The sequence below is a fragment of the Hibiscus syriacus genome, unplaced genomic scaffold, assembly GCF_006381635.1.
Source record: "Hibiscus syriacus cultivar Baekdansim isolate YM2019G1 unplaced genomic scaffold, ASM638163v2 tig00110450_pilon, whole genome shotgun sequence".
Taxonomy (NCBI): domain Eukaryota; kingdom Viridiplantae; phylum Streptophyta; class Magnoliopsida; order Malvales; family Malvaceae; genus Hibiscus; species Hibiscus syriacus.
In genome coordinates this window covers 10,068,039-10,082,957 of record NW_024062743.1, presented here as the reverse complement: position 1 = coordinate 10,082,957, position 14,919 = coordinate 10,068,039, and the positions used below count along the sequence as shown (strand labels likewise).

The 14,919-nt window shown below is 35.2% G+C and overlaps 1 pseudogene; it reads left to right on the top strand.

Annotated features, from left to right (window-relative positions):
• The first annotated feature begins 1,760 nt into the window (after positions 1-1,760).
• LOC120126217 lies at positions 1,761-13,599 on the top strand (annotated as a pseudogene).
• The last annotated feature ends 1,320 nt before the right edge of the window (positions 13,600-14,919 follow it).

Sequence of the window (14,919 nt, the reverse complement as noted above, 5' to 3'; positions counted from 1 at the left end):
CTCATTCCAATATATAAAAACAAGTTGAGGACACTTGAAGAAGGTTGGACAACACCTATCCAAGCAATCAAACACAAGAGAAAAACTTTTCATTCTTATATTCCTTTATGTTGTAAATATTTGTGTTTTGAGCTTATTGCAAATCTTTTATTTGTTTTCTTTTGAGCTTAAATCTTTGTAAACACCTTCCTTTTGAGAGGTTTTTCTTGTTGACATTTATTTACCTTTGTAAAGGGGATTGTTCCAGCTTAGCCTTTGAAAAGCTAGGGAGTCGTAAAGGTTATCTATTTTTCCTAGAAAAAGGAAGAACAAATTAGTGATTTTGTTAGAAAATCCTTAGTGAGGAGCAAAGGTAGTGGATGTAGACTTGGTTGAGAAGTCGAACAACTATAAATCTATGAGCAAATTATCTATCTTTTTACTCCTTACTTCATAATCTTAAAAGGCCAATACACCCTCTCTTGGCAAATTATTTGGTTCTTCATTTGAACTTCATCGAAAATCCCAACACTTACCAACAACATCTAATCAACAGTTTCACTTTATGCAGTAAGCAGCTGACCAAGTTACCCTCTCATTTTCATCACCTCTATTACATCCATCTCCTTCATCTCCACATATCACTACTTCTACAAAACCACCTCAATTACATTCATCTTCACAAAATAAAACTTCCACAAATTGATCTCCATCTCTTTCATCTCCACATATCACTACTTCTACAAGTCCACCTCTATTACATCCATCTTCATAAAGAAACACTTCCACAAGTTCATCTCCATCTCTTCCATATCTACATATCATTACTTCCACAAGTCCACCTCCATTATAGCCACCTCCATTATAGCCATCTCCACAACACAACATTTCCACAAATCTATTGTCTTCCACAAATGTTCGCAATGCTCACCCAATGGTTACTAAGGGAAATGTAAGGTGTTCAAACCAAAAGTGTTTGTAGAAGAAGTTGAAAATAGAGAACCGAATGATGTTTTTGAAGCCATTGAACATCCTGGGTGGAATCGTGCTAATCAGGAGGAGTATACTGCTCTTTTAAAGAACAACACATGGGAGCTACAACCCTTGCCCTAAAATCGTAAACCAATGGGATACAAATGGCCTTTTAAGGTCAAGAAGTTGATGGTTGGGTAGACAGGTTAAATGCTCATCTGGTTTCCAAGGGATATTCTCAGCAAGTTGGGACTGACTTTAGAGAAACTTTTAGTCTTGTTGTTCGTGCAGCAACAATTAGAATTGTTTTGGCCACTACTGTTATCAAGCATTGGCACATGCGTCATATCGATATTAATAATGTTATCTTAAATATACAACTGGATGAAGAAATTTATATGTAACAACCTTTGGGGTTTGAGAGGCATGTGAAAATGGGTGAGAAGCTGGTCTGTAAATTGAACAAGGCTCTGTATGGTCTTCTGCAAGCACATCGAGCCTGGTTTTATACTCTCAAAAGTTTTCTTGTTGCAAAGATGGGTTTATTGGCTACTAAAATAGATTTTTCTTTGTTTATTCGTGGTGATCACAATAGAACTATGTTGTTGATGGTTTATGTGGATGATATCATCATCACTGAGAACAACACAATAGAAGTGAATGATGTGGTTTAAAAAATTAGTGTTGAATTTTCATTAAAGGCTTTAGGAGAGCATGTACTCTTTTTGGGTATAAAGGTGCTACATACCAAGTCTGGGCTAATCCTAAGTCAAAAGAAATACATTGAGGAATTGTGAAAGAAGGCTGATATGATTCATGCTAGGCCTGCTCCAACACTTATGGTTGTTACTCTCAAGCTAAGTGTTGATAGTGGGCAAGCTATTAATGATGCCCATCTTTTTCGAAGCATTATTGGAGGGCTTCAATATGTCTTCCTTACAAGACCAGATACTGCATATGCGGTGAATAAGGTAAGCCAAACTGGTTACTGTATTTTCTTGGGGTTAAGCGTATACTGAGATATTTCAGTGGAACTCCTAGTTATGGGCTTGTGTTCAAAGAAGCAGGACTGTTTAGTTTAGTTTGCCATACAGACGCTGACTGCACCTAGTCAGTTGAAGATAGACGATCCACGACTGGTTATTGTATTTTCTTGGGGTCGGATCTGGTTTCTTGGATTTTTGTGAATAACAAAGCATGGAGGTAGATATCATGTTGGGTAGGATCTACTAAGCATGATTGGGTAGTCAACATGTGAGGGTAGGTTTTATTTATGATTTTGATACTTATTATTTTGTTTATAATATGTGTACTAACCCATTTTGGTTTTATGTCCATTTTATTTTGGATTTATTGCATTTGCATCTTCATGTCATTCAAAGGTGTTAATTCACAAGTGATTGACTAATAAAAAGACTGGTCATAATGAGACAAGAAAATCTTAACCATGTAGTCAAAATCGGGAAATCCAAAGATGTTCAAACGATTCATGAAGAAAGACATCCAATGAATGAATAAATTTGAAGCTGATTGAAGACTTCTGGTAAAGAATCGAAGGCCAATATATTCCCTTAAGAGACGAGGAGACCCTTCACAAGGCTGAGATATTCCTTCATGATATAGATGCAATCATACCAAGGAAGAGAAGACTATTCAAAAAGACATGAAGACCACTTTGCACTGAAAGTAAAAATGGGGGCATCCGACGTCATCAAAGGTGATAGAGTATGCCGACAACATTAGGGTGTAATGTTAGATTCCATGAAATGTACGGTTTAAGGAAATGAAGAATTGAAGAATCACAATTGTATTTTGACTACATGGTGTAACAAAATCTTGTTGTCTAAATGAAGGTTGTTCTATAGTGGTCATTTTAGAAATTAACACCTTGTGCATTTACATTTGCATTTGCATTCTTATTTTACATAAACTTATTAATTTATTTATCTTGCTATTATTACTTTTTGTCATCTTATATGTACTAACTTGTTTGTTATGTTGTTTTTCTCTTTGTCTGCATTGCATGATCTTGACAAAATCAAAAGGTGTTGATTTGTGAGTGTTCATCATAGTAAAAGGTTTTCATGACGGACAAATGGTTTCGTGATCAAGAAAGCTATAACACAGTTAAGAAGTGGCATCATGAAAAAGCTTCGAGAATGATGGATGGATGTTCACACAAAGGTCACATGTCTAACGAATAGCAAAGGGAGATAAGAGAGATAAAAGAGCAGATGTCTAGGATGATGGATAGAATAGATGCTTTGGCCAAAGGAAGTGGGACTTCTACAACAGAAAAGAAAGAGCTCGACGAAAGCAACCTTGAGGTGTCAAATATACAAGAGACTACTTTAGAGAAGCCACACACAATCACTGTTTGTATCAACAAGCTGTTTGGAAATGCCAAAGAAATAGTGGTAACTTTAGAAGTTCAGAAGGTTAAAAAAAAGCCATGTATTATGTGAAAACTCTGCAACCTCCATATCAAAGTTGGTATGACATCAATGTTTGTTGTGAATATCATGCTGGTATTCTAGGACATTATATTGAGAATTGTTCTGCCTTCAAACGTCGAGTCCAACTTCTTCTAGATCATGGAGTTTTAGAGTTTGAATTGAAAGGATAACCCATTTTGGCAATGGATTATCCTATTGAGTTTGAACCAGAGGTGACCAAAGGTAAGGGTATCAGTGAGGACATCCAGGAAAAAGATTGTTTGCAAAATACGAAGCTTAGATTTTTCATTTAAAGAGTGAAAGTGATAAATTGAGCAGAGAGATGGAAGCCATGCGAGATATATTTCAAAGGATCAATCAAGCCTTTAAATTTGCTGGTATATGAAATGTCCCAGAGAAGTTGATAACATCGGTCGCTAAACTGAAGAATGATGTTGAATAGTGGAGAAAGAATTGCAAGGTGCGTGAAGGTCGAGCCGATAAGTTTTCTCATGATTTGCAGATTGCATAAAGAAGGTGCAATATAACTATTGATAATTTGGGAAAATATCAAGCCAAAAATCAGACGTTGAATTTGTTCATAGCCAACATGAAAATTTCATATCAACACCACAAGTGGGAGAATAAAGCATAGCTAGAAGTGACTAGAGCCAAGAACAAAAAGTTGATGAAGATGGTGGACGACTGTAGTGACCTTATGCAAGAGTTTCATAACCACAATGACTTTCTTACAAGGAAAAATCAACAGCAGTGTTTGCATCTCCGAGAATCGACACTCAAGATAGAGAAAAGGGACAAAGTCATGAAATAAGTTATGACCCAAGCAAGTAATGTGACTCACAAATGGTTTGATTTAGCTGGATTTGCAAGATAATTGAATCAGATTGACAAGTCGACCCCTGAGCATGAGTGGAAATTAAATTGGATTTTGAAGAGATAGAAAAATTCGGAGTGAAAGTTATCCATTATATGTAAAGTTTGTTTGATGTATTGAGACCTTTGTGTTCAATGAAAGTTGTTTTAAGATGGTCACTCTGGAATGATACCTTTTGTATTTGCATTTAGCATTTGCATTGGCATTGCATGTATTTATTTAAGCATTTTATATGCATTAATTATGAAAACATGGAAATAACTTATGAAAGATTATGTGACAGTAATAACAAGATCATTCATTCATACTACTTCCTCATCATCATGAACAAACAAATAGAAACAATGGAGCAATCTAATGAGAAATCACAAGATCATTTGCAAGAGCAGTTGGTCGGGTTACAACAAGATACGAGGAATCAAGCGTCGGGTTCTCTGCAAGGCATATCGAATCAAATGATCCAGGTACTGGTACCACAGGGTAAAGAGAAAGTGGAGGATAAAGGAAATCAATGTCATCATACTAATTCATCAAAAGTTATAATCTTCCCTATAGCATCTAACTCAGGCCTAGGGAAGAGCCTCATCAATTATAAGCAATTTAAAGATGAATTCAAGTGGTTGGATGAAGCCATTAAAGATACAAAGGTCATTAGTACCTCTCACAAGGAGTTAGAAGCTATAAAACTCAGTTTGATCCTTGATTGGTCATCCCACATGAATTTAGGGTGTCTAATTTAGAGATATATGATGGCACCAGTTGTCCCTTAATTCATCTGAGGATGTTTTGTAGAAAGAGGGAAGGGTACTTAAATAATGATAATTTGCTGATTCATTTCTTCCATGATAGTCTTGTTGGTCCAGCTGTAGTATCAAAGGTTTTTTTGGGGAAATTTTGATATATTAAAGGCTTAGCCCCAAAATGTCATTACCTTCAAAGGATAAGGATGAAAACTACTGAGAGCTTTAAAGAATATGCCCTAAAATGGAAAGGTGTGGCAGCACAAGTTCAACCTCCGTTGTTAAAAGAGGAAATATCGTATATGTTTCACGATTTTCTTTCAGCTCCTTTCTTTGAGTTAATGCTGGGAAATTCGACGAATGGATTTAAGGATATTATGATGACTGGAAAGTTAATTGAAGATGTAGTCAGCAAAGGAAACTTGCAAGTCGCTTCTAAATGTCCAACCGATCAAAAGGAAAAGGTTGATGAGGTGAATGAATGTCATATCTAGAGCTCCCACAACTGTAAAAGAAAAGGGGAAACATGTTACTCGAGTCGTCCAAAGAAAGTCCCAAGATCAAAAAATATTTTGAAAGTGTTTCAAACTTCTATCGCGAATCTATATCCCCTATGGTTAAAGGTCAATACCTCACACTGAGGCCAATGAAAGTGAAACCAAACCCTTCTTCTCATAGCTATGATCAAGATAGTGCCTGTGATTTTCACCTAGGGGCATTGGGGGTATTCTATAGGGAATTGTAGGCCGTTGTTGAAGGAGATAGAGATGCTTGTGGAAAATGGGACGTTTACACAAGAATTGGTGAAACAATGGATGACGAGCTCGAGTGGAGCGTCAAAGCACATAATGTAACATCTGTTTGGGTCGGGTGTTTCTACATTAGATGAGTAATGAGGCATCCTTATTAGGAAGAAGTCATTTCATGGAACTTTATGTCATTTGTAACATCTTGTTTGAATATGTTTTTTGGGACTTTCTCATCAGTTTTTTTATAATGATATTTAAATTAATTCATGTTACTTTAAGGGTGGTGAGCATTAAATCAAATTTGCAACTTCAAATTCTTTGAATATTAATTGAATCAAAAACTCTTTAAATGATTAGAGTTATAAATCTTTGACAAAATGACAAGGTTGAAACCTGATAAAACAAGGACATTGACTTTATCCCCAGAAGATACAATCGAACACCATACCTTTCTATTGAAGGGATCGATATACCTTCTCCTCTTATAAGGAAATGAACAATAGGCTTGGTATTCAGGTATGCATAGGAGCTGACAACATGGGGCATCTTTTGTGTATAACATCACAAAACTGTCTAGACCATACTTTTGTTGACGACGTTCAATGATGATTATGATCTTTACGGATGGAATAGTCGAGTAGGTGAATCTAGTTTAGGTTAGTTGCTTAGAAATTGAACTCTAACGTTGAGATTTTTTGACCTTCAACAAACACCGGGACTATAACAGGTTCTCCTCGACAAGATTAAGAAATAAAATCCGTATACCAACATATATATATATATATATATATATATATATATATATATATATATATATAATATGTGTATACAATAAAGCCGAGCTATTCCGCCAAGGCAATTAGTTATAGAGGAAACTCGAAAGCCCTGGCTTTATGAATAGATTATATTCAAACCATGACCTTGATCGAGTACTTGGCAATTCGTTTTAAGCTCCACTGTGATTGTCAAGTCAAAGACTTTGTGATGGGATGAACCCTTCCGCTAGCCCGATAAAGGAAAATTACAATAAAGCTGATTTCAGCTAGCCAGACAATGGCAAATTAAATCAATTTTATAAATAAGGAGTTTAGGTAAATATGGACTAAGGGAGTTAAGAAACACCTGTTATTGTCAATTTCACACGAGCACTCAGGAATTTCATTTTTAGACTGATATTTCTGCATTGCCTTTGTTAGAAGAGTCTACGAAGCTTGAACAAATGGAAGATTTCAAAGTACTGAAATAGAAGTGTTCTACAAAGTCTAGTAATTGATTATGCTAGTTGCGTCATTTTATTCGCATCCGATTAAAATACCAAGCCAAGAAACAAGGGAATGTTCGATGTTCACAATGATCAAGAAAAAATGACATTTTGGTGGTTGAAACCTTAGAAAATATGAAGCCAACCCCTGAATTTTGACACTTGTCAAAGAGCCATAACCCTGAAAACATTAAAGAGATATTGATTCTTTTGATATTCTGTGAACTCATATTTATGATTTGATACGATTGTGAGCCTGAATTAAGGGGAAATTTTTATAAAATTCTTCTATTCTTTGATCCCTAAAATAAGAGAAAAGGGGAAAATATTTTCAAATATGATAGTTTCAAATGTGAAAGGCCCTTGAAGTTGGCGAGGCTCATTATGCATATATTGGAGAAGAAGAATAAGCAATGCTAGAACATGAAATATTCCACAATCTTGAAGCAGATGGTCTAAGAGAACAGAATGAATGAAGAATAGAACTTATAACATTTCCTTGTGACGTTGTCAATAACCCATCAAGAAGAAGATGACCTCATTATTTAGAAGGGGTACATATTACAGCTTGTATAAAATGCAAGACATTTTGTTAGAAGAATTGATCACTTCTTAAGTGTTTATAACAATGTAAAGAGACGCCCTCAAACAACTTGACAACACTACTGTGTAGAGACACTAGAATGAGAACATTCAAGTTAGGATATATTGGGCATGAAGAAATCCACGAGTTCCCACTTTAGGGCATGACCAGAAATCCAGATCATGTTGGGATGACAAGATTCAGGCCAAGAAGATATTGAGAATGAGTCTCACAACTTGAAGTGTCAGGGGAAGACCGTGAATTTGAGCAGAGCTTACCTTGTAAAGCAAACCAACCGATCATCAATCAATGGCTGAGTCCCAAAACAACAACTCGGAAAGCGTCATTGAGTCAAGGACAAAATGGGGCATTAAGATCATAATTCTGACTATGACAAGAGTTCCACAAACGAAACATTTTTTTAAGGCTTTAATGAAAAAACACAAAGATGCAAGTGGATCAGATGGTTCATCAGAAATGCCAGCTTGAAATGACATTTTGACTAAGTGAAGGAAAATCGAGTTCACCACTTTGAAGTCAAATGAAGATTGCATCAACATTTTTGCATTCATAAGAACATCATTTGCATATAAGAAAATCATACATTACATTTAGATACATATTCATTGCATTCATGCATCAAAGCATAATTTTACAGATTTTTCAAGAAAAAAAGAATGAAAAGATATAATTCAAGCCGTGAATGAAGGGAATTATATTCCGAGTGGAAGAACCTCAAAGAATTGAGGAACCCAATACACAGAACAATCATCATTTTTGAAGTGGGGCATGTTACCCAACTAATGTGTTTTAAAGAAACTAAGTCCGATTTTCGGAAGTTTCTTGATTTTTCTCAAATGAATTTCAAAGAAATTAACCTTAATTTTTAGGGATTTTTCTCAAAAGTGTTTCTAGAAACTAAGCCTTCGGGGGTTTCTTGATTTGTAAGTCCTTCGGGCCATCCATAAGACCTTCAGTGCAAGATGTTTTCAAATGAGATTTTAGAAACTAAGCCTTCGGGGGTTTCTTGATTTGTAAGTCTTTCGGGCCATCCATAAGACCTTCAGTGCAGGATATTTTCAAATGAGAAACTAAGCCTTCAGGGGTTTCTTGATTTGTAAGTCCTTCGGGCCATCTATAAGACCTTCAGTGCTGGATGTTTTCGACATTTTCGTTGCTCGATTCACGACATTTTGAATCAATGACTTCTCGCTTGAGGGGTTGACATTTCCAATTAAGAGTTCATAATGAGAAGAACTCATCCGATAGAGGGAGAAAAAGTTCATAATGAGAAGAGCTTGTTTGACATATCACTTGATTCACGACATTTCAAATCAGTGACGCCTCGCCTGAGGGATTGCCATTTTTAATTGAGAGTTCATAATGAGAAGAACTCATCCTACAGAGGGATAAAAAGTTCATAATGAGAAGAGCTTGTTCGACCTATCACTCGATTCACGGCATTTCGAATCAGTGACGCATCGCTTGAGGAATTAACATTTCTAATGGAGAGTTCATAATGAGAAGAACTCGTCCTAAAGGAGAAAGTTCATAATGAGAAGAACTTGTTCCTTTCAAATTCACCACAGAAGGAGGTGAACCAATATTTCCAGAAGAGTTCATAATGAGAAGAACTCATCCAACGAGGAAGAAGAAGTTCATAATGAGAAGAATTTGTTCAACCTTGCATCAGTATTTCCAATGAAGAGTTCATAATGAGAAGAACTCATCCAACAAGGAAGAAGAAGTTCATAATGAGAAGAACTTGTTCAACCTTGCATCAGTATTTTCAATGAAGAGTTCATAATGAGAAGAACTCATCCAACGATGAAGAAGAAGTTCATAATGAGAAGAACTTGTTCAATCCAATGCTTTACAACGAAGGATATCCAAATCAAACGCTAAAAAAAGAAGACCAGACAAAAAATGGTTGTCTTTTTCATCTTTTCCATATTCTAGTTAACACAAGAATATGCAAAGAGGGGCAGCTGTAGACACCCATTTTTGACTGGGCTTAAAAAATATTATAATATATTAGTATTATTATTATTATTAATTATTTTATTACATTTGTTGGTAGGCCAAGTGTATCCTCAATTTGAGACCCAAAACAAATACAAGACAAGATCCATTACAAGCTCGACCTGGACCTGAATGCATCAACCCGACCCGGGCTGCCCATGCCTCCCATGTACAGCTCGGCCCCCAACCATTGCACATGCTACAACATCTCAACTATCACGTGAAATCCTCTCCAAAGTTAACAAACACAATTAGCCACCACCAAATGCTTCTAGAAGTTGTCATCATCTGGCATATCAGCAAATGTGACAGGATCAAAACCAATGCCAACACAAAAAATTAAGTTTACCTAAACCTTTGAAATAAAGAGAAAATCCCGAAAATTACGAGATTAAGGATACCTGCTTCAGCACTAATCGAAGGAAAAGGTGGATTCAAAATAACCATATATAGAGGGAACCAGAAAACGGAAAAGAGGAGGAGAAGATGTCACAAACGCAGAAAAGGTGATTTGGATTTGGGGTCATTCAAAAATCATCAAAAAAAAGGGGGAATTTCAATGGGGGTTCTCGGTTTTTCAACAGGAAACCAACAAGGGGAGTAAGGAAAACAATGGTAACCGGGGGTTTTCAAAAGCAAGAACAGAAAAGGGGATTATGAGCGAAATAGAAAAAGAGAGCATTTTGTAAGGGGGAGCAACGAGAAAAAGAAAATCAGAGAAGAAAATGTAAAAGGAATTTTTTTATTCGAAATAAATACAAGAAAAGTTTTTTTTAGATTTCTCTCTTCTTTTGGTTTGAAAGAAAACAGTAACATTTGTTAAGATACTTTCCTTCTTCATTTCGATATCCAGTAGTTTTGTGTGAGGGGTAGCTAATTTGAAAATAAAAGTAAAATAGAGAGAGTGATTGAGCTTACTTTAGTGATAAACCCTCGTCACCGAAGCTAGGGTTGTTGTCGGAGTCTCGTCGGTCTCTGGTTGTCTAGGACACAAGAAAGAGGTCGAATCTTTAGACCGTTTAGGGCGTTCGTTTAGTATTTAGGAATATTTTTTTAAAAAAACATTCTCATCAACAAGAAATCCACAACCATAATACCCAAAATGAAAAAGGGAGAGAACCCATTCGAGATGCTTACCTAAAGAGAATGAAGGGGTCAATTTACCTTAATTGTCTTGAGTTACCTTGTGGGTTCGGATCCAGTGTCGGGAGGAGAGCATCCATGGTTTGGTTTCGATAGGTGTAGGGTCTGTTTTTGGTGGCTAAGGTTTTGCAATCGGGGGCGAAAAATAGGTTGAGGAGAGGGTTCTCGGCCGTGGAGAAGAAGAGGGGGCAGAGGAGGATAGAATGACTGTTGGGGTGTTATTTAGGATTAGGTTTAGTTTGTTAGAATATATATTAAATATTTTTAGGTAAATCATGTGTGCAAACCTTTAATATTCAAAGTATTGCATTTTGGTCTTGTTGCCTTTTGAGTTTCTGTTTATATCTTCAAAATTTACGCATTTTCTTTTTAGTCCTAGGCTAAGGCTATTTCGATTCCATGTGGTTTTTACATTTGAACTGTAATTTTGTGGATTCTTGTTTTAGTCCTACAATATTATTTAGTCTTGCATTTTAGTATATATGTCTTTGTTATTTCCTCTTTTAGTCCTTTATAATTTAAAATAACTATAGGCAATTGTGAGTATTATATGAACCAATGGTGACTTGTTTTGTTTCATTTATGGGTAGTTATTTTTATATTCGAAGCGTTTATTTCCTCTAGTATATTATATGGTGTTTGTGTAGCCGTATATATGTATGCATTTAAATATTAAATAGGATTTAATTTTTTATCAATAGTTCATGCATATACTAGTCATAACGTAATAAACATTTTTTTTCTTTAAGTTGTGAAAAAGCATTAGATATTTATTACATATTATAATACATGTAATACATAAGTTTAACCATTTTAAAATATCGATAATCCATTAACATGTTTATAAAGTAGATGTGTATATATATATTACTATTCACATGTGCATGTATTCTTTTAAAATTTATTAGGTTTAAACATGTATTCGAGTATGTTTTTTAGTTAATATGTATGTTATCCTCATTTGCATAACTCGACATTATTACATAATTGAATTAAGGGTAATACCCTTTTAATTTAAAGTTTTAAGTGTGTTGTCTTAACTTATTCGAGGTCCGCTTTTAACGATTTTAAAATAAAAGTGTATCCCATCAGTGACACCTAAGAAATTGACTCATCACTTTAAAATTTGGTAATAGAAGAAAAAGAAATGTTCGACTATTTAAATTTATTGAGAAAATGTTGTTATAACTATTTAAGATATGGTCTCGATATTTTTAAATAATCGGATATTCTTTATCTTTCTAAAGGCTATATAATTTTAACTTAATCAATCTGGGTGTTTTTGAATATGGTAAAATTCATATGTTGTTATTTTGTTGGGATCATAAATCAAATTAAATTCACATTTGTAAATTTTATTGCAAATACATTAATTAATCGACTAGGTACCGATTTAGGACACTGTGGGGGTGCTAATCCTTCCCCACGTGTAATCGACTACCAAACTCATTTTCTGGTAACGTAGACATAAATTTGTCGTTTTAATTAAAAGTATTTTTTATTTAAAATGACAAAACGTTTTTGGGTGTCCAATCACACTCTAATCAAATATTGGTGGCGACTCATCGAACCATACTTTTTATATTAATAAAGGAATCTCAAATTTTTCGAAACGAAAGATTTTCTAAAATCACATTCACTTTTTAATTAAAAGTCAACCAATTAAAAGTAAAGCTAAAACACTGCATAGTTGAAGAAAGAACTTAATTTCTTCGTAGTTGACAAGAACACCCTTGTGATGTTTGAACGAATCTTCCACTTCATTTGTCTTTATTTTTGTCATTTAACCAGTTTTTAAATGGGCAGTTTTGTCCATGGGAAAACTCCACTATTTGTAGATTGACTGAACTGCCTCTCTTCTATTCATTTTTTAGAGATTGGAGATTCTTTTGGAATCGGATCCTACAAAGTATTCGAATATGATTGGGATGTTGAAAAAGGAAGAGAGTGAAGGGAATGCAAGAAAGGGCAGCAGTTGCAGTAAAGCCTTCCCCTGGCTTACCAGGTAAGCAGAATATAGATATATGTAACACATGAATATTTTCGAATTTATTTCTTTATATATAGAGAGAAGGGACCATGCATCATGCCATTACCACGAATTTATCCATAGCTAGTGAAAATCTGAATAAAACTTTTCTCGAATAATCTAAACTTGTTTACTGTTGATTCAGCTTTACTTTACCAAAACATGCATTGGACACGAATTCGAAACAGAGGTACTTCAAGAAGAATGAAAAACCAAACCAGCCTTTTGTCTTTTGGGTCTAACATAAACTCGTTTCCCTTTCAGATCCATGGATTTTATGGTGGCTTTGTTACAAAGATTGGTGAGGGAACCTGAGCAGAACATGGAACAAGCAGTTCAAGAATCCTATAATGTTACTTTGAAGCCTAGGCATGGATGGATCTCGTCGGCTGCTTTTAAGGTATCTAGGCATTCCTGCTCCAGTTAACAGCAACTGACATGTTTTTTTAAGTAATGTTTGAACATTTTCTTTTAATTTAACATGAACCAACAGAATTCAAGTTTACAGTTAGCTCTAAAACTGGTACCGGATAACAAGATATTTATTAGTCTCCTCATAAAAAAAATCAAAATTACGATAACCTTAAAGAGGATATGCAGACATTGATCTCATTACTTGTGCCTTTACTAGAACATATCCACTCTATTCTGGTGAGGATTATCAATCGATGTTTGTAGACGCATCATCCAGCTTCTTCATCGTCATTTTAACACTTTATTTTCTCAATATATGCAGAGGTTTTATCGATTGGATAGGTTAAAGTCTAGCTGAGGAAAACCTTTTCCCCTTAGCAAGAACAGGCATACGAAGTTCAGTTCCTCGTTTGCTGGACATATACATCAGTACATAGCCTGATAGCCTTGTAAATTGTACGCCAAATCCGCTTTAACAGCTACCTTTGTTTTCTAACGTATTCTTGTAAATTGACGGATTAATAATGAAAAATATAAAATAATGAAATGAAGAATCCAAAAATAAATATTACTTCTTTTACTTCTAATAATTAATAATCTTATGTGTGTGTAAACTTGACAACGAATGTAAATATTATTTGTATACTGGGGGTGTATATAGTAACATTATGATTTTCACCTGTTCATAGGTGTGTTGTCTATACATTTACCAAACCCAGCAAAATTTTGCAGTTTTAGTAGGGGTCTTGCTCTATACATTCTCAAGTTAGAAAAGTATGGAGATCATGTTCCCCCTCACCCCTTCCCCCAACTTCTTTACCCTAGAAACTGTTGAGTTAATCGATTGACGGAATAGGCCAAGAGGAGGGTGAATTGGCAATAAAAATTTTGGTGGAAGCTTTTGCAGAAAATTGGAAAGATTTGCACAGCGATTTAGAGTGGTTCGACTTTCTCAACCAAAGTCTACGTCCACTACCTTAGCTATCCACACTAAGGATTTTCCACAAATTCAGTAATTTGTCTTTCTTTTGAGGACAAAGAGTAACCTTACAAACCTTCAAGAATTATACCCCAAATTCTTGAGAAAACTCTCTCCCAAAGAGAACAATACAAATTTGCAAACTTACAAGGAAATCCTCACAAGGTAGATTGTTTGCACAATTCTAGAACAAAGAAAAGAACACTCAAGAATGAATACAATTGAGTACAAAAGTGTTCTTAAAAGCAAAATGAATATTGAATGAAAAATAGGCTTGAAATGCTCAAACTTGAGGTTTGATGCTTTCTCTTTGTTTCTCTCTTGATTCTAGTTGCTTGATGATTCTTGTTATTGATCAATGGCTTCTAAGCTTATTTAAATACACCTTGAATCACTTCTGAACGTTGGGGATGATTAGAGGAGTCAATAGAGCTGTTTAAGTGTGAAAACAATTAAATAATACAGTTAGGAGCGTCAGTGCATCGATGCATACCCATGGTGCATCGGTGCATCAATGTAAAATTCAAATATTTTGACCGTTGGAACTTTAGTGCATCGGTGCACTAAGAGTGCATCGATGCATCAAGTGCATTCGATGTTTTAAAATAGCCCGAGTGCATCGATGCATGGCTGGTGCATCGATGCATCAAATGGATTCGATGTTCTTATAAAATCCTCAGTGCATCGATGCATGGCTGGTGCATCGATGCATGGATTG